Source organism: Biomphalaria glabrata, chromosome 15, assembly GCF_947242115.1.
Source record: "Biomphalaria glabrata chromosome 15, xgBioGlab47.1, whole genome shotgun sequence".
NCBI classification, from domain to species: Eukaryota; Metazoa; Mollusca; class Gastropoda; family Planorbidae; genus Biomphalaria; species Biomphalaria glabrata.
The window spans coordinates 22,473,979-22,493,165 of NC_074725.1; the positions used below are offsets into that span (position 1 = coordinate 22,473,979).

Genomic DNA, 19,187 nt, shown 5'->3' on the forward strand with positions numbered 1-19,187 from the left:
TATGACCAGGTGTTTCAATTCAATGTTTTCATTAAAATCATCTCGAAATGTTTCATCTTTAAAAATGCACGTTTGTTCTATTTCTATTATTTCTATTTATATAAGCCAATGCATCAGACAATAACACTAATACTATTAATAGGCCGACCCTGTCAGCTGCACAGACTACCGTTTGATTATTAACAAAGGGAAAGAAAACGTTCACACTAGAAGGTCTTGAAGAGTTCAAAACACTTGATCCTGAACTCTTTGCCTTTCTTTACATGTACACTAGCGCTTGACCACTTCCCCCACTGGTACACACGACATCTGTCTAGCTATTTATATCAAATATCAACTGGTGATAAGCATTTCAATTAGTTAACATGATAGACAAAAAAAAAAAATAAGCCTGTTAAAAGGCTTTATGTCTAAATCAAGCAGTCAACGCACTAAATTAAACTATGTCTAAGTCAACCAGTTAACACTCTATAAATCTATGTCTAAGTCAACCAGTCTAAAGTCAGCTATAATTTATTCTCCTTCTTGTCTTGACTACTACAATGGAAGTAAATACCGTTATTTTATCAAGCCCATTAGTTATAACTGTATTCAAATTGTTGTATTGATTATATTATTATCACACTCTGGTTGTAGTAAATAACCTGTCATGGTATGACGTTTAGCCGCTCCAATGATGTACCATTAAAATTGTATTACACCTCCATCTTCTGCTTCTAAATGTAACACCTGCAATTATAGCTGTGACATACATCATACCGATTTCTTTTCTTGTAGTCAGATACTATTATACGTGTAAGAATAAAACAATGTACAGTTCTGCTTGTTTAAATGTCAACAGATGATTGAAAAAAATAGTTGTATATATCGACAGAGAAAGTTTACATTATGACATGAATTTAACACTATTTTCTAAACCTAAATGACACACTAAACCTAAATGACACACTAAACCTAAATGACACACTAAACCTAAATGACACACTGAGCGTAAATGACACATTAGACCTAAATAGCACACTAGGCTACACCTAAATGGCACACTAAACCTAAATGACACACTGAGCGTAAATGACAATTTGACCTAAATAGCACACTAGGCTACACCTAAATGGCACACTAGACCTAAAAGACAATAACAATGATACATTAGAACTAGACCTAAATTGTAGACTTGACGTAAATGACATACTCGACCTAATGACATTTTTCTACAGGACACACTGTGCCGATGTGATACACACTAGACCTAAGTGCAAGATATGACCTGTGTATTTACTAAAACCAAAAAAAAAAATATTAATAATAACAAGTTTTAATTAATCCAGGGAACTCAAAGTATTGACAATAACAAACTATTAAACAGATGAAAAATTCTGACCAACTTTCCATACAGATGTACCACACACACACACACTCATGTCGTGATACACACTGAACTATTAGGGACAAGACACAATATAAACATAATTATCAATCTTAAAAATATTTTGTAAATTCTCCTGTCTCCCCCCCCCCCTTTTTTTTTCTCCTCAAGGTAAATAAAAATCAATTACAAAAAATTACATATTTTTTTTACATTTTAAACTAATTGAAAAATTTCTAATTAATTTTATGAACTTGACAGAAAAGTAGAAGAACGGGAAAAATCTATTGCCCGAGCCGTTTTACATCATGTATGTGAACTCGTGTATTTCCCAAGTAGATCAGAAATATCGCGACAAGCCTAGAGCTATGTATACTGTATAGAGTCTAAGTAAACATGTATCGCTAGACATTATAACCTGTGTTTATATAGGCATAGGTTACTAGATTTGTATATAAATACACATTTTAGTGTGTGGCTCTATGATTTTATAACAACAGTATACTTGTATATTTATATACATCTCAATGCTCGTATATAGATTGGTCCATTACTTTCTGCATATCACTAGATTGCTAATTGTTATCGAAAGACACGAGTAATTATTTTTTACCCACATTGTTATTTGCTATTTTCACAATAAATTTTCCATTCTAAAAAATGTAGAAAGCGCTTAATTAAATGTTTAAAGGTGCCGATTAGATAAAAAGTTTAATTTGTGGTAGAAGCGAAAAAAAAATAAAGCTTAGAAATAAATTTGAACAGCGCTGAAAAGAAAGTGCGCAAGAATGATCATTAACCTTTTAAACTACATTGTTTAGCAAAGCACACCGGATCCACCAAAGAGCTAGTTATTTATAGCTAGTCTCCATATTTCTTTGCATTTTAAACATAAAACATGATGAACTCTAAGTTGTATAAAATAAAACAAAACAAAAAAAAAATTTTTTTCTTAAAAAAAAACATTATATTAAGTGCAATTGTATCAATTAGTTTGGATCAGTCATATAATTACCTACTCCCCAGACGTAGACATTATAAATCTGTGCGATTTGAACTATTTTTACCAATTGTTTTTGTTTAGCGTTTAGCTTTCTCAATGCGCTATGATCCTGTCACTTGTCTAGACCAGTTGGGAAAGAGGGAGGGAAGAAAGGGTATCTTGGTGAATGTTTGCATGATCTTTTTTTAAATGCATTTAAAAAATGCTCTCCCAGGGCTCGAATCATCAAGGGGACTAATTCAACTTATACCGCCACATCAGTCAAGTACGATATACCAAACAAAATAATTAATTACCAATTCTAATTGGTTAATTTTTTAAATCGCTTCATGTGTTGTCAGGTAAAAGAAATAATTGTGCGAAATTTCAGCTTAATCCGAGATTGGCTTGAGGGTAATAACGTAAACAAACACAGACAGACATAGAGACAGAGTGAGTTGATATAAGCTTTGTACAAAAAAATAAAACAACAACAAACAACTGACACCTGTATTTGATGTTGTATGTTGAACGTGTTTGAAAACATCGGATATAGGGCTTGTAAGTCTTGAGAACATTGCGATGAAATGTAGGGTAGCAGCGCTAGTCTGGGTGTGTCCTCTCTTTTCTTTTCAAATACTCCGAGTTAAAGAAGAATTTCATTTAGGCTTACACGCGCATTTTGTTTTACACACACACACACTTTGCTTTGCTTCCTTTCAGATACTTTGTTTTACACACACACACACACATATACTTTGTTCTGCACACTCACCTTCTATTCGGACATTCTTTGTTTTTACCCCACATACTTTCTTTCACACACACACACACACACACACGCTGTTTCCCTCACTCGATTATTCTGTGTCACACAGAACTATATTAATCAGGCTCTAAATAAGACAGAACATATTCATATTTCAAATCCTTGTCAGCAGTGGCGTCTCCAATGATAAAAAAAAATGAAAAAGGGGAGAAGGGCGGTACCTAATAAAAGATGAACAAATAAAATAACGTTATCAGGGCCGTCCTAACACAGGGACACCACAGCCTCTGTGCCTTGGGGATGAACAGATGCATGCTAGAACGAAACGACCGTCCCGTGTGTTCTGCTCACTGTACAAAGTCACCGTGTGACGACTCATACTAAGTAGAGAAGTAAGAGAATAAATATTTACACGAACCAAGATTCAAACTTGAACCAAAAACTAGATAACAGTTACATTAAATTTCAACGGCAAAGCGAAAAAAAAGGACCACACTTCTATATTCACAATGATGCAAACACTAACCTATATTGAAAAGGGTCAATGACATATTCTCACTATTGATGTCCTTGTGTTAGACATTAATGAAGTGGTTATTTACGGTTTTCGAAGATAATAAAATATGTATTCATAAAAATGCACATACATGTAAACTACTTCTAAATAAAGTAAAATAAAACAAAAAGAGGTAAATACCATTTTCTTTTTTATTCAGTAAATGCCTTCAAAAATGGTAATAAAACCATCATAATCCTACCACGATTTGGAAACCAACAGAACAGCAACACAACTAGTTTTGTTTATTAACCAATTCACCATCAATAGAAACACCACATAGCACTAACATCAGTCATTGGAGTCATCTTCCGTTGCCTTATTTGGACCATTCTTCTCAATTCTCTCAGTTTCCTTTCTATTTTTATTCCTCTACAAAAAAAAAAAAAAAAAAAGACAAGCTCTACTCAGTGTAACATCTCTGTACAAACTGTGACCGGATCAGATTGCTGGACTATTTTGTCAGGCTGAGATCCGTGCTGGCCTCGAGTGGATCCAGCAATTACCTTGTACAGTAAACTCTTTGAAATAGAGTTCACTATGGCGGAGAAACACACTGAACAAGAAAACATGTAAACCTAAAAAGTATATTGAAATATTTTATTTAAACCAAAAGCTTCCAATAATTCTAGGTCCAAAGTCTCATTTAAAATTGACAGACAATTAATTTAATGTTCTGTTTTTTTAATTCTCACATAATTCATTAAGCAAGAATTTGTTTGAATGAGTCAATTAGAGCTACGTGTAAAAACTATCAGTGTACTATGTACAGACAACTGCACATCTACACTTCAATCTGTGCATTAGTAACTTGGTTAGGTCCTACTGTCACGTGAAACAAAGTGTACCGGGGAATAAGAGCAAAGAATTAAAATTAAATAAAAGTTTTATTTGTACAAATCACATTTTTAAAAATCTATTCTATTTTCAAATCTATTTCCGATTAACAATAATGCATGTTTATGTGTTGCATTATTGACAAATAGCGGCACCTTATCGAAAATAGTACTTATAACAAAACGCTCTCCCCCAAAAAAAACAACACACACACACAAACACACACACTCAAAATTTGAAATATTTCGACGCTGAAAGAATAAAAAAAAGCAAAAAAAAAAAAATAATAAAAAAAAAAAAAAAACAGAGCTAATATCAGGTTCAATCGTTGCCACATCTCCCGATATTGCAAGGTTTATCTCACCCTTTTATATACAAAACAAAACAAATTACAACTAAATAATTAAGTACCGTAATAGTTTGTTTTTTTTTAAATTTGATTCATTTGTTGTCATCGACAATGAACAATTGTGCACAAATCCGAGAATGGGAAGTGGGAGAAAAATGTGCACAAGAATCCACCCAGACAGACAGACGGAGTGAGTGAATATAAGCTTTGTAAAAATACACACGTTTAAGTCACAAGTTCTGCAATAAATGTTCTATTTTTAGAACTGTTGTCTTGCACTAGTGTTTAAGTATGACTATTACCATAACTAGAAATTCAACGGTTTTGTATATGTGTGTGTGTATAAATGAATTTATTTAACTTGTCTTCTCTCACTCCTGGAGCCTCATCTTTGTCTCCCCTTTTCAAAAACAAAATTATTTCATTATGGGCCTACATCGATGACCCCTTGATTGCTTTGTTTTGATTTGCTATCTAAAAAAATTGAGAATATTTTATAAAATAGTCAGAGTATTTTATGTAGTTTCAAAGTGAAACCGTTACACGAAGAATTGTCCATCGATCTGTGGACAAATATGCAGGGGATGTAACTCAAAATACCAAGTCACAGTTTTGATGTGTAGAAGTACGGTTACTGTGTTCTACGTGTATATGTGTATGTGTGTGTGTGCACTTCTGGACATGTGTGACGTTTTAGTTTCTCGGGCTCAGTTCAAGGGCTGAGCGACCACAATAACTACCGCTTTAGTTTCAAATCCCCAAGGAACTAACTACTTAGCATTTTCTTTATTTTTATTTTTTTTTGTCTGCTAATAAAATGTTACAGCTTCCTGCTAGCTTAACATGAAAAAGTTATATCGGAATCCAAACCATATCGTTAGCTTACCGTAAGATCATCCGCTGGTGTCAACTGCGTGCATTCTAGGACTTTGGTGCGCCTTTATGCTGTAACTGTTACAGTAATATTTGGTTTGGTTAGAAGGAGATTTCTCTTTTGTAACAGCTATGCGTAAACTTCTCAGAAAAAATAGTGATGTGGATTTGGACTCTACCTTCCTCAAAGACACATACCAAAACAAAAACAAAAAAAAATCTTTATTTTAAAACAAAACGTGAAAATAATTTTTCCGACAACCAAAAAGTACAACACGAGGAATGCGAAGATGGAAATAGCATTTTTAATAGCGTTTATATGTACATAAACGTGACAGACAGACGCACATAGAGACTGCACAAACACAATCTACTTAGGCCTCTAGGGAGAAAAACATTTTTAACTTCTTTTTTCCTTTCTATTCGTTCTCATTTATATGCTGGAGTGTTCAGATGAGTTCAGATGAGTAGTCCTAGAGCTGCAATGGTCTCCAGATCTAGCAGCTCACTAGTTAGGGGTGTTTTGGGTCGTCTTGTAAAGGCCTCTCGATAGAGTATGCAGTTTTGAAGAACATGATCGTCATTCTCTGGTTATGCTCCAGAAGGGCTATTCTCACTAGTCCCTATTTTTAGCTTCCGGTATATGTGTTGTCTCATTCTATTGTGTCCGGTTTTGATACGAAATATTGTACGTTGATTATGTCCGTCATCTTTAGGCATTTTTTTTGTCTACATTTTTAACTTAAATTAAACAAATCTATATGCCTTCGCTGGTAAGAAATTTCAAAATGTTCTGGACCAGTGTTTCCCAAACTGTGTTCCGCGGAACCCTGGTGTTCCACGAGGCCTGAATAAATGTTCCACGAACTACTGTAATAATTAACTAGTAAGCCACTGCATTAATTAATTTCTCTAATAAATAAGCAAAGTGTTCCGCTTAATACTCAGAAAGTGCGAAGTGTTCCGTGAAGGAAAAAGTTTGGGAAACACTGTTCTAGACTAAACGTGACAACATAAAACCCTTTGACGACATTTTGCGCTGGTATTACAACGACAACGACAATGACTCATTCATACGGCAACAGCTGACATACCATCCTTAAACCTTAAGCCTTAGTAACCATAGCAACAAAACAAGAAGTCGCATTTGAAGTGTGCAGCGGATATTCCAGAGAAGTTTCGTTGACGCTAAAACGGCAATGTTCATTTACATTTACATATCTGATACTAGACCTCCACGTAATAGTTTCAATCGCGTATTCTAGACATTTACATTATTGCATATTGTAACTAGACCGCTACACAATCCAATGCGATATAAACCGCTACGATGTCGTGTATTGTACATTAACTCGTTTTCCAGACATCTACAAGAACGTATGTTGTTATTAGACCGCCAAAAATGGAATATTCGATATCGATCACTATATTGTTTGTAAATAATAGATCAAAACGGCTACACTATTGTGCGTTAGAGCACTTTATTTCAATCTTCTATATTTCCTTTTTTTTTATGAATTATCTAATTGACTTCGTAAGCGAGCTCATTAAAAAAAAAAGCATTACAAAGTTATTATAAGTTGTTATTCTATTGCTAGCGAAAGATAGCATCTGAAGACTTAAAGTGCTTTGAGCAAGGTACAAAGTCGGGAATAGAGGAAGGGGGGGGGGGGCAGAAATCGGCGGGGGAATGTAATTACCTGAGATGAAGATTTCACCTTTAATTAATATGGTAGTAAACCTACTTGAGAGCTGCGTAGGCGTATAGATCTATAGGACATCAACTTAACAGCTTTATTAGTTCTGTTAAGAGTCTCTTGCTGCAATTAGAAAGTAACTCAGAATGAGACCCACTTACACGAGTCAAACAGCCAGCGACATCTCGGTTACTCCTGTCTACTAGTCCGAGGGTCAATGAAATCGGCAGATGCATGTGTGAGTTGACACACTCGATTCGATACGATACGTCTGTAGTTGTGACATGAGTCTCGCCACATGCCAACCTTAGTGCACGTCAAATAATTAGACTTGACGCTACACAGACCCGACTTTTTTTTATCTGTTAGAGTAATTTATGTATTTTTTTATTAATTTTGAATGAAAAAAAAAGTGTATACACATTTTAAACACTAAAACCAATCTTAAGTTAATTTAAAATAATCCATTCAGAGAATAAGGCAGCCCAGCAGTACTTCAGACAACGCAAATGTACCGTATAGCAAGGGCACCGTCCATTATTTAAACGTAATTTAAGCCTAAGACACCTCCATGATCGTTCAGTCCCCTCGTCTTTAATACGGAACTGACTAGCGGTGCAAGAACACATGCATGGACCCATAGAAATATACTCAACCAATCAGCAATAAGTTCACCCGAATCCTTAACTTCTAATTTCTTTTAAAAAAATACAAAGTCAATTGTAAAACATTCTGTTCCTATTTCCTTTTTAAAAAGATCACAATGACTTCGTGCAGTTTCCGAGTTCAAAAAAATATTGTACAGCTCATGTGTATTCCTGGTGCTCCGTATTTGATTTAGATGAAATGGGGAATTTATTAGTTTAAAATTCGGTTTAATAAGGGCTTAGATAAACTGAGCTAAAAATAATACTTTGTATTTTAAAATAATGTCAGCAAATAATTTTGACCCACTGGCTAGAACAGAATTACAAAAGAAGTCAAGGGAAATAAATAAGAGTCTCATCTCTTTAAGGCATTCGCCATATTTCGTTAAGAAGCACAGTTCATGTTACATCTTTCATTGCTTAATCGCGCTATATTGGACGATATGGATTGTTTGTATGTGTATGTGTTTAATGAAACATCTTAATGAACTATAGGTGTTTGGAAGCTCTACCTCGCCACACACCTAAATACTGAGACTGCCATTGACAGATCCAAATATCTATGCCAATCACAAGGACAGTGTTCTTTCCCCCTGTATTAGTAAAGGCGTCAAAGATTTTAATAAGTCATTTGGAATATTAAAACAATACTGATATTTAATTTTCAATTATACCAGCAATACATTTGCCAATGTTCCACAATTGTGTGCGAATTTTATTCAATAAAGTCAGCAATCACGCACAAACTTGTATGACTTGTATGAATTGCTAACAAACTAAATTAGGTTTTAGTAGTCATGGAGGTTTGTCATCAATGAAAGCAAGTCTATAAATAGAAATCTTCTTGGTGTCTCCGGTGCTCAGAATACGGAAGAATTAATAAGCTATTTATTATACAAAGCATTTCTTTGTGTGTAATATTCAGCACTGCAGAATCCAATTTCTTAGTTCTACCCCTTGTAGCCTTAAATATTTTTTTTGGTTGGCAAAATGTATATGTGAATATAGCGTCCTTGGCATTGATTATTTTGTCTATTTTGACACTTTTCGTAACGACCCCCCCCCCCTTTTAAAAAAATTTCTCTATGTTTATTTATTGAGTCCATATTTCTTCATTTCATTTTGTTTTCTTTTCCTATCTTACTTTATTTATTTTTAGATATCACAATTTTTAAAAAAATCGTGTGATGTGAGGCCTGGCGAACGGAGAGGATATTTCATTATTTAAACTGTGTACATTTTTTTAAAGGAAAACCTTGGTATTATCATCATTGTTGATTTAAGTTCTTTGCCTCTTAGATCTACACTTGGGACAAAATAATTCGCCACTGAAATACTGCATGCTTCCTTAGGAAATGAATTCTAGCAGTAGGTGTGTCAATCTTATGCTTCAAGTTACCGGATGGAGGCTTCAGAATAAGTCTTTCTTGATTTTATCATTGCTTCGAAATTTCGTCGCAAGGTAAACATCACATTAGTTTATTTGTCCATATTAATATATAGAGCTTTTAAAGGAGAACTTGCGTCCAGTTTGTGTCCAGCCTGTGTCCAGATGGATTCTGACCATATTGTTCTTTTATTATTTACACGAGATTCTTCTAAATCCAGGGTTTTATTTAACCTACTAAATCTAATACATAAAACATCAAGCCATATCTTACAAATACAAATAAAGCACCATAATAAAATATTCAGAAAGACACAAAGATAGGGGTACATTTTATTCCATTCGCTAGGACAAATTTGTATAAGTGCTCCTTCTTTCCTAGTGCCTTTAGGGTATGGAATGTGTTGCCTGAAATCCGGCAGGAAAATTACCGACTGAATTAAAGTCTATAATTAACATGCACGACTAGATTAAGACACAGAAACGCGTAGCACGTAATTATCATCGTCTTTTTTTTTAGGAACGTCTGTAATTTATAAGATAAGATAAGATGACTTCGTAAACTGTAACTCGTCTTGGTTGATGAGCAGACTTGTTGGTTGACGTTTACACTCCAAACTGATGTTCATGTTTTTCTTCATTTCCAGTTGCCTCTATTTTTAGAAGTCTTACGGTAATGTCACCACCATTCTAGAATTAGCAATTCTATGACCTCCGTCCATCATAGGGTCTGGCCTAAACATATTTCTGCGGTTAGGAATATCCCCCCCCCCCCCCAAAAAAAAAAATCTTTCCCTACCTCTGTTGTTTAAATACCAAAGCATCCTACATAAGAATATAGCAAGTGTGGGAAAAGTGTGGGAGTGTGTGATGGGGGATGGGGGGCGTTTTCCTGTGCTGGGGAAGGGATGAATGACGTGGAGGGTCAAAGGTGAGATCTGTCGGACATCAGATAGGGACATGGAAACAGACGGTGACCTTTACTCGGCAGGGCCACTCCCAGGACCGTCTCCTCCATGGACATGGCTCTTACTATTGTGTACGTGTGACACCCGACAGACCCGTGAGGGAGAACGGGCGGAATAAGTACCTTGACACTTGACATGTCCAGTTCATTGCGTCTATCTATCTATCTATCTATCTATCTATCTATCTATCTATCTATCTATCTATCTATCTATCTATCTATCTATCTATCTATCTATCTATCTATCTATCTATCTATCTATCTATCTATCTGTCTGTCTGTCTATCTGTCTATCTTGTCTGTCTCTCTGTCTCTCTCTCTAACTAGATCTATATATATATATATATAATATATATATATATATATATATATATATATATATATATATATATATATATATATATATATATATATATATATATATATATATACGCTACACTTATTTCCAATGGGTCACTGCTTCTGTCTGGGCTTTTAGTCCAGCGACGACCAACTGTTGTTTTTTTTTTAGGCCATGGGCCAGATACATTTCTATCTTACTTGTTACAGGCCACATGGCCGTCGACGCCTCACCTCTGCGTTTTCATTGTGTATCGAGGGCACTCGTTTCGGAGTTCCGAATAGCACCAAGTCAGATGCCGGATATGGCCGCGGGTCGTAGTTTGGGCATTACTGTGTTAAAAGTAGCCATCATAGACCAAGTCTCTCCTGCCGTAGTCACTATACAAATGTATAGTCTCAAGGGATCTCAAATGTAGCTTAGTAGCATATATATATATATAATGTTATAATTTGTTATAATTTGTAAAGACATTTATTAGCTTGATTGTGAATATATCACTTTCAATCAAATGATATACTGCTATTTATTCAACATTTATTTATACTATATACGAGTTACTACTGTTTATATTTTGTATAACGGCATATTACTGATTTGTGTACATTGAGGCAAATGCAAAACTTACAAATAAATAAATTGTGACTTTACCATTACAAAAGAGATACAAGACACCGATAGCAAAGACACACAGACACAAAAACTCTTTTGTTCCCCTGGCAATCAAATTATTATTATAACAGTTTTATAATTTAGCGATTACGAATGAAATGAATTTGTAGGTAGGTGCAGATAACTAAAAAACAAGTAAAATATTTAAAAAAAAATACTTTTTAGAAAAACAAAGCTCATTCTGATTGAAATTGGATCAAGTATTTGAATCAATCATGTAATTAATGTTTTATAGATCTAGTGTCTACACTAACAATAATAAATGTATAAGATAGGAGATATTTTTGTTAATTGTTTTTGTTTAGCGCAACTTTCCCGCTTATAACATGCTCAGAATACCAAGAATTCGATGTTTTAACAATAGTAATAACAATATGTAAGTAATTGTAAACCAATTTATAATACAAATAAAACCGTTTTTATTATGACACAAAGTATAGCCTTCTTGTACTAATTGTCTTTCGTATTTCAATACATGAATAGAACTCAAAATAAGAGTTAGAAAAAACTAACAAATGTGAAGGTATTTTAAAGAAAGGGACCTTATTTTATTTATTTTAGTTCAAATTTGTTTAACAAAGCGCATAAGGCAGTCGCCCTGTTGTAGTTTATATTCTGCTTCATCTCTGCCACCCTTGCTCTCTATATAGTTATAAGAATAATTGTTATAATTACCCAGTCATATGTTTACGGTGACTTTTAGTTGTAACACATCAACGACCGCTACAATAGCCTTGACATTGATGATGTTTAGTCTACATTCAAATATTTTAGTGCGCTAAATTTTTCTCCTATCTGTGACACTATCAAGGGGCGCCTACTCTGTACATAGAACACAATACACGCCAGCAGTACCACATCTAGATCTACAAATTATCATTAAAGACAGACGTTACTAACAAAAAAGATGAGTTTAACGTTAAAGTGTCCTTAGGTCAATCAAGTCATGCATGCTAATCAATGACCTAAACCTTTGGTCGATGGTTTACCTGACTGATTCAGGCAACCCATTCCATGCTCTAATAGCACTAGGGAAGAAGGCGTATTTGTAAAAATTTGTCCTACCATATGGAACAAGAAATATACCTTTATTTTTATGTTTCTCTGAGTATCTTATTAGGCTCTGCTTTTGTATTTGAAGATTATGCTTCAGTGTTTTAATGTATAATTGCTACTTCATTGTCTGGTACCTTTCCTGAAGCTTCGCTAAATTTATTGATTTTCCCAAAGATGCTACTTTAATCAGGCGAAAATATTCACATTTTATACATCTCACTGCTCCATTTTACACATTAGGAATATTTGGCATTTAAGGTTTCTGATATTTTCAAATATTTGTTTTTCCTGTGAAAACAAGTAACAGTCTCAAATTTGTAGCGATTTTAGTTTAGTGACATTTGTATTTGTAGATTTCAAAATATATTAAAATATTGTCTTTGTAGTAATTTTGCATGTTATTTATATTAAAAATTATTTTTGTTAATGTTTAGCATACTATTCATCGCAGAGGGTAAAAACAAAAACCATTTCGATGAAACAAAATATAAACAATGTGCACTAAGTAGTAAAAACAAAAACCATTTCGATGAAACAAAATATAAACAATGTGCACTAAGTAGTAAAAACAAAAACCATTTCGATGAAACAAAATATAAACAATGTGCACTAAGTAGTAAAAACAAAAACCATTTCGATGAAACAAAATATAAACAATGTGCACTAAGTAGTAAAAACAAAAACCATTTCGATGAAACAAAATATAAACAATGTGCACTAAGTAGTAAAAACAAAAACCATTTCGATGAAACAAAATATAAACAATGTGCACTAAGTAGTAAAAACAAAAACCATTTCGATGAAACAAAATATAAACAATGTGCACTAAGTAGTAAAAACAAAAACCATTTCGATGAAACAAAATATAAACAATGTGCACTAAGTACTGAAATAAAATACAAACTATTCTTTTTCATCGCTTATTGACAGTCATATTAAATTAATAATAATAATAATATAATAATAATAATAATAAATTTGGCTTGGAGATTAAGCGTTTATGGAAATTATCTAAAACAACAATATACCCCATTGTTATATCAACCGAGAGGATAATAACAACTGACCTCACAGATATCTTAGCATTCCTAGGAACATTCTCGTTGCCTGTCAGAGGGCGGTACTGCTGCAGACCTGCCACATCACCAGAAAATTCCTCAGTGGAAACAGTTAAAGGGACTACGATGAATTTTGTTTCTCTTTAGCGAAACTCGACCCTGGCAGCGCCAGAGAATGACTACTCGTTCATTTCTAACATAATAATAATAATAATAATAATTGTTACATCAAGTTAAAAGTTTTAATTCTATTTTGACTCTTCAGCAATAAAAAAAAATATTTATTATAATTACTTGAAATTTGTTAATTTGCAAAGATTATGAAATAAAAATTCAAACAGTGCTCATAACTTAAAGCGTGAGTTTGCAATACCAGGGTTGTTCTATCAGGATGACTACCTCAATCAAATATTTGTTCTTACTTCCATATCTGTAACAAATAATATGGCCAGTTTGGGTGATTTGTTTTAATTTTATTTTTATTTTTGAATTTCTGTTAAACTGAAATTATTTCTATTTAAAAAAAATAATTAACAGTACAGTATAGATTGATTTCCAGACCATAAAGATTTCGCATCAGATGCTAACTAAACTGATTGTTTTTCTCACAAGCAATCAAGTGTTGATAGCCTTATTGTTCAAGTGAGTTAGAGATGGCTGTCTGGTCTTGCGGTATGCGTACTGGACTGTTGTTCGGTTGTCTCAATGGTCTAGGATTCATACCCTAGCCGCTGCCATCCCCCGTCGTCCTGCGGGCGGTTTGGACTTGGCAGTAGGCTGAAGGAACATCCGAGACATGTAAAAAGGTTTTATAGTTTAGGGACTCAAACCCATCACTTCTCGCCTAAGTCGGCAGTCTGTCAGAAGGTCATGTCTGGGAACCTTAAAGAGACTGCTATCTGCATGATACACTGGAAGTAGCCCAGTGTTCACTGTAGATGTTGCCTTGAAGATACAACCCCCCCCCCCCCCCAGACTCTACTAGAGAGTATGTCGTCTTTAAGAACCATGACCCTGTTAAAGGATAAACACAAGGAAGACTAAACAACAGTTGCTCTTGAGAGAAAGAGAGAAAAAGAGAGAGAGGAAAAAAAAGGGCGGGGGGTTGGAGTGTTCAAAGAAACATTGATGTAGTGCTATGTTAAGGATGAAATGTGTTCTAGATTGAAGGTTTGGGCTAGTGTAAGGGTGGAACGTGTGGCCTAGATAGAGCTTGGATATCTAACAAGGGGGCTCGAGTTTGGATCCCGAGAAATACCTCCTACACACACACACACACACACTGGTCCTCGGAAGAGGTTGGGCCATAGCGCACTGAGCATGCTGTAATCAGGATAGATGCGCCAAAAAAAAATGCAATGTAAAAAAAGGGGGTCAGGGTTAGCGTTAGAGTTAGAGCTAAGGATGAGATGTTAGAGAGCTAAAGGAAGGTTAGTATCTAACTATGAATGTACTCTCTAGCTTGTTACATTTTCAGATAAGGAAGTAACATAGTCAGAACAAAAGAAATACCTTTAGAACGTCGTGTCAGAAAACTAAATACTTTTAGAATGTCTTTCTTTTTTTTTTTTTTTCGGGTTTTGGGTTTAAAAACAAAGAGTTTCAGCAATAAATATATGACCATGACATTAGTAGGATAATACTTTTAGGTCGTACTGCTTGAACAAAGGCACGTTTGCCCCCAAAAAAGAGGGGAGGGGGGCTGAATATCATATTTTTGTCTTTCTGAGCCTTAAAAAATAAATCTCTACCCTGCATGTTTTAAACCTGATCTTCTTTCTTTTTCTATCTCTCTGTCTTTCTCTCTCTCTCTCTTCCTCTCTCTGTCTCTCTCTCTCTCTCTCTTATGTCACGCATTCAACTATCTTAAAACTAATTGCTCTTTCTTTCTATTAATGTAGCTTTTTGTGGACCAACTTCTAACCCCGTAAATATGCTCCGCCTATGGGAGATGTCATTTCAGATTGGGTGACTAGCATGCATGTAACGACTTCATTTACATTCAATTAGTGGCGCTGAAAAGGGCAGAGCAAGAGAAAGTGTATGTGTTATGATGTGTCCTGGAGAATAAATTAAAACACTATATACATTTTGAGCCAAGCTTAAAGATTGTATTGGAGTCCAGAGATTAAAAAAGCCTCATCCAATGCACACAATGCCGTTGTCTGACAATTGTCCATTTTAAGTCTCTTTTCGGTTTACGACTGTCTTCAGCAATGGCGTCGCTTAGAAAACATTATAAAAAGGGCATCAAAAAATCAGACGCACAACACCACCATATTTAAATGAACTCTCGGAACAAAAAATGTCTAAGGAAAATCGGAAAAATCTTGAAAGACAACAGCCACCCGCGCCATCATAACTACATCAAGCCGTCGCGAAGTAGGCGACTACTGTCAATCAAGACAAGAACAGAGCGGTATAAAAACTCGTTCGTTCCTTATTCGGTCAGACTATAGCAACGCCACTCTTTGATCAGGAAACATGAAAAGGACCAAGATGCCTGTGTGTAGTCGCTAGTCTTTATGTTGTGTCTGTTCTATTTATGTGTATGTTTCTGTTGTATTGTCTGTATATGAGAAAAGAGTCCTTATAATCACAACAAATTTCCCTAAGGATTAATAAAGCAGTCTTAGTCTTAGTCTAAGGATCTCAAATTACGGCCCCTTTAAATACATCTCCATTATATACTATTCATGGAATAGTAACTAAAATTTTGCCTTGCTAGATGCTAACGCGGTGTGATTGATACTTTGTGGCTGCTTTTCAACATCTCTGGCGATGTTGGTGTCTATTTTGTTGTTTTGTTCAGTTTGGTCACCATGGATACTCCTTCAGCCCCACCCCAATCCATGTATTACCCCCTTCCACCCTTCCTTCCTTTCTAAATCTTTACAATGACTTCCAGACGTCTCATCAATTTTTTTTTTTTTACACACAGCACGTAATCATTTTGCCGCGTTAATTCCGTCACTGCACTCTTCGATTATCTTCCCTTGCTATTAATTATCTCCCCCTTCACATCGACGACCCAAAAGAAATCACTGCTAAAAGAAACATCAGACTTGACGCTTGGATTTTTTTTTGGGGTGATCCACTTATTCACATGATCCGTTGATCCACTCAAGTAGATTATGCCCCATCTTCCCCCCACCCCTCGTTTTTTTATTAGCAATTTTTCTCTTGTTTCGTTAAGGACCCAAAAGAAACAGGGTAATAGCTCAGGGTTTATTTTTTGATGCGCAATGAGCGGACTATTTCTGAAGGACATTATTGCAGGGGTAATCACTGAGGCAGAAAAGAAGCCTTTTTACGCCAATCGCGATAGCATGATTGTGTGATTGTGTGATTGTGTCGGTGATTCTCTTGTTTCTTCGGATGTCTATCTGCGTATATAAGAAATTCTTTTCAATCATTTTAATGCTATAGTCTTGACCTTACGCATCAATAGGGGAGATCTTCGGGCGGTATTTGTTTCTACGTATAGACATTAGATGTATTTGTTATGCTAATGGCGTAAAAGTTCAGTAAATTACAACTTGAACTAGATGATACGAATATGTACGCATGCATGAGTGATTATCACTCCTCCATGACGATTTATCTAAGAATAGATGAAGCACAAGACGGCACTGTTTTGAGATTTGAAAGTCTAGCACTGATCTGTATACCCAATTCATGTCTGCATTCATGGCAGCAGCGTGGTTATGTGGCAGAGCTTTTGGGGTATATATTTCAGCCCTGTGTTCAAATCTTGGTGTGATCGACTAGTATTTCGATTTTTTTTATTTGTATAGTTTTAACACTGGTTGACACACAAATGTGGTATGATGTTCTGTGGCCACGATGGTCTCTAGTCCCTAGTCCCTAGTCCCTGCTTATTGTACTGAAGGTTAGGTCTCTACATCTCCGTTCCCCGCGATGCCCAAAGAACGGGTCGAAGTTGTAGCGCGTTACCTCCCCTTCTAGAATCAAGTTGAAACTACACACAATTATTCATTGTCAAAGGCAATGCACGAGTCAATCAAAACATTAATGTTAATTAATTAGTGGTCATTAAATAATTTTGTTTTATATAGAAAAAAAGGAAGGTAAAATCTTGCAGTATTGATGGATATTGCAGTAACTGTGCGGTTCTTTCCCACCCTTATATAAGCTTTGTTTAAAAAAAGTTTTTTTTAAATATTTTGCTTGTTTTTCTTTATTTGTTTGTTTGTTTTTGTTTGAGATTAAGCGTCCCGTGACCAACTTAAACTAACAGAAAGTACTTGTAGCACTATTTCCACCCCAAACAGCGAACTTCGCCAAAGAACGAAGCAACACGCGCCTCATATCTTTTGTCCCCGTCAGTGTTTCAAGCCGTTTCCTACTTTGATTGAAAAGTGATCATGGCCAACTCTTAAAGTCATGCAAAGAAAACAGACTCAAACATGTGTAGACCTATTGCTTTGTTTTTGTTTAATTAGATGTAGAGTTACAATTACGAAATGAAAGGAACTTGGTTTAGAAAATGTAGTCACGATAATGGAGACAGCAGTGACTGGACACACAAACTTCAGCAGACGTATCAAACACAGCCGTTGTCGTGTCATATGTTGTTGTTTTTTTTTTCTTTCACCAAGTTCTGAAAGCTTACAAACTAATACATAAGTCTAACACACACACACACGATTCACTCACATACACACACACGCACACAAATACACCAGATGGTGTGAGCGCAGACACACACATGGATTAACAAGGTAATAGACAATAGTAACACACTTGGACTGGACAGCGTGTGTCTGCAAACATTGTGTTCAACTACTACACATCACCAAACTTACACACATATATATTTACTTAGATTTACGCGAGGCGTGTGCTTTCAGTTTTAACACATCTTATAAATCTTTTCTTATGTACACAATTTTCATACGAGTCACTTACATGACATCATCTTTGTTTTTTTGCTAAAAACTGTGGGGGAGACAACAACTTACTTTTTAATTTTATTCTAATCGAATTGTCTTCCTTGTAAAGAAACAGTTTCTAATGACTGCGTGTCAACAAAATACAGTATTTTAAGGCATATACCTCTCTCTCTCTCTGTCTCCTTATTACGTTGCAATAGTTGTTATGTGTTCATTATTTTACCTGCAAATGTCTTTTTGTGTGGTTAAACATTCATATTCAACCAATAAAAACTATAAATTTAACAATAAAACCAAACATTCATGAACAATGACGGCTAGTCAGACATCATATTACAATTCAACTTCAATGTTCCACAACATTGGTGACAATATGGTGAGATTAGATTGTATATACCTTAAATTAGTGATAATTAAGTGATTCAGTCATGACTATACAAACAATACACGAAAGATGTTGATCATAACAATGTAGAGGACTACTTCTTTCTATATGATCTCGCTATACATTTTCATATTATATCAATTTAATATCATCGTTTGTCTACATGTCATACATTTTGTTTGCTCCTAGGGTCAAGTTTTTCTTTCATTTCAAATCCAGGTATTAACTCTTTCTCTCCGTTATTATTTGTCCACGTTTCGACGGAATTCTTCAGTTTGCTCATTACTATTTCACTCTCCTGTTATGATTAGGCTTCAATAGCTTTGTTAT

At 34.9% G+C, this 19,187-nt stretch overlaps 1 protein-coding gene across 1 annotated transcript in view; it reads left to right on the forward strand.

Moving 5' to 3' along the window:
* Positions 1-19,187, forward strand: part of LOC106066485 (zinc finger protein ZIC 4-like) — a 49,409-nt gene that overhangs the window by 1,613 nt on the left and 28,609 nt on the right. The gene's annotated exons all lie outside the window — the stretch shown is intronic.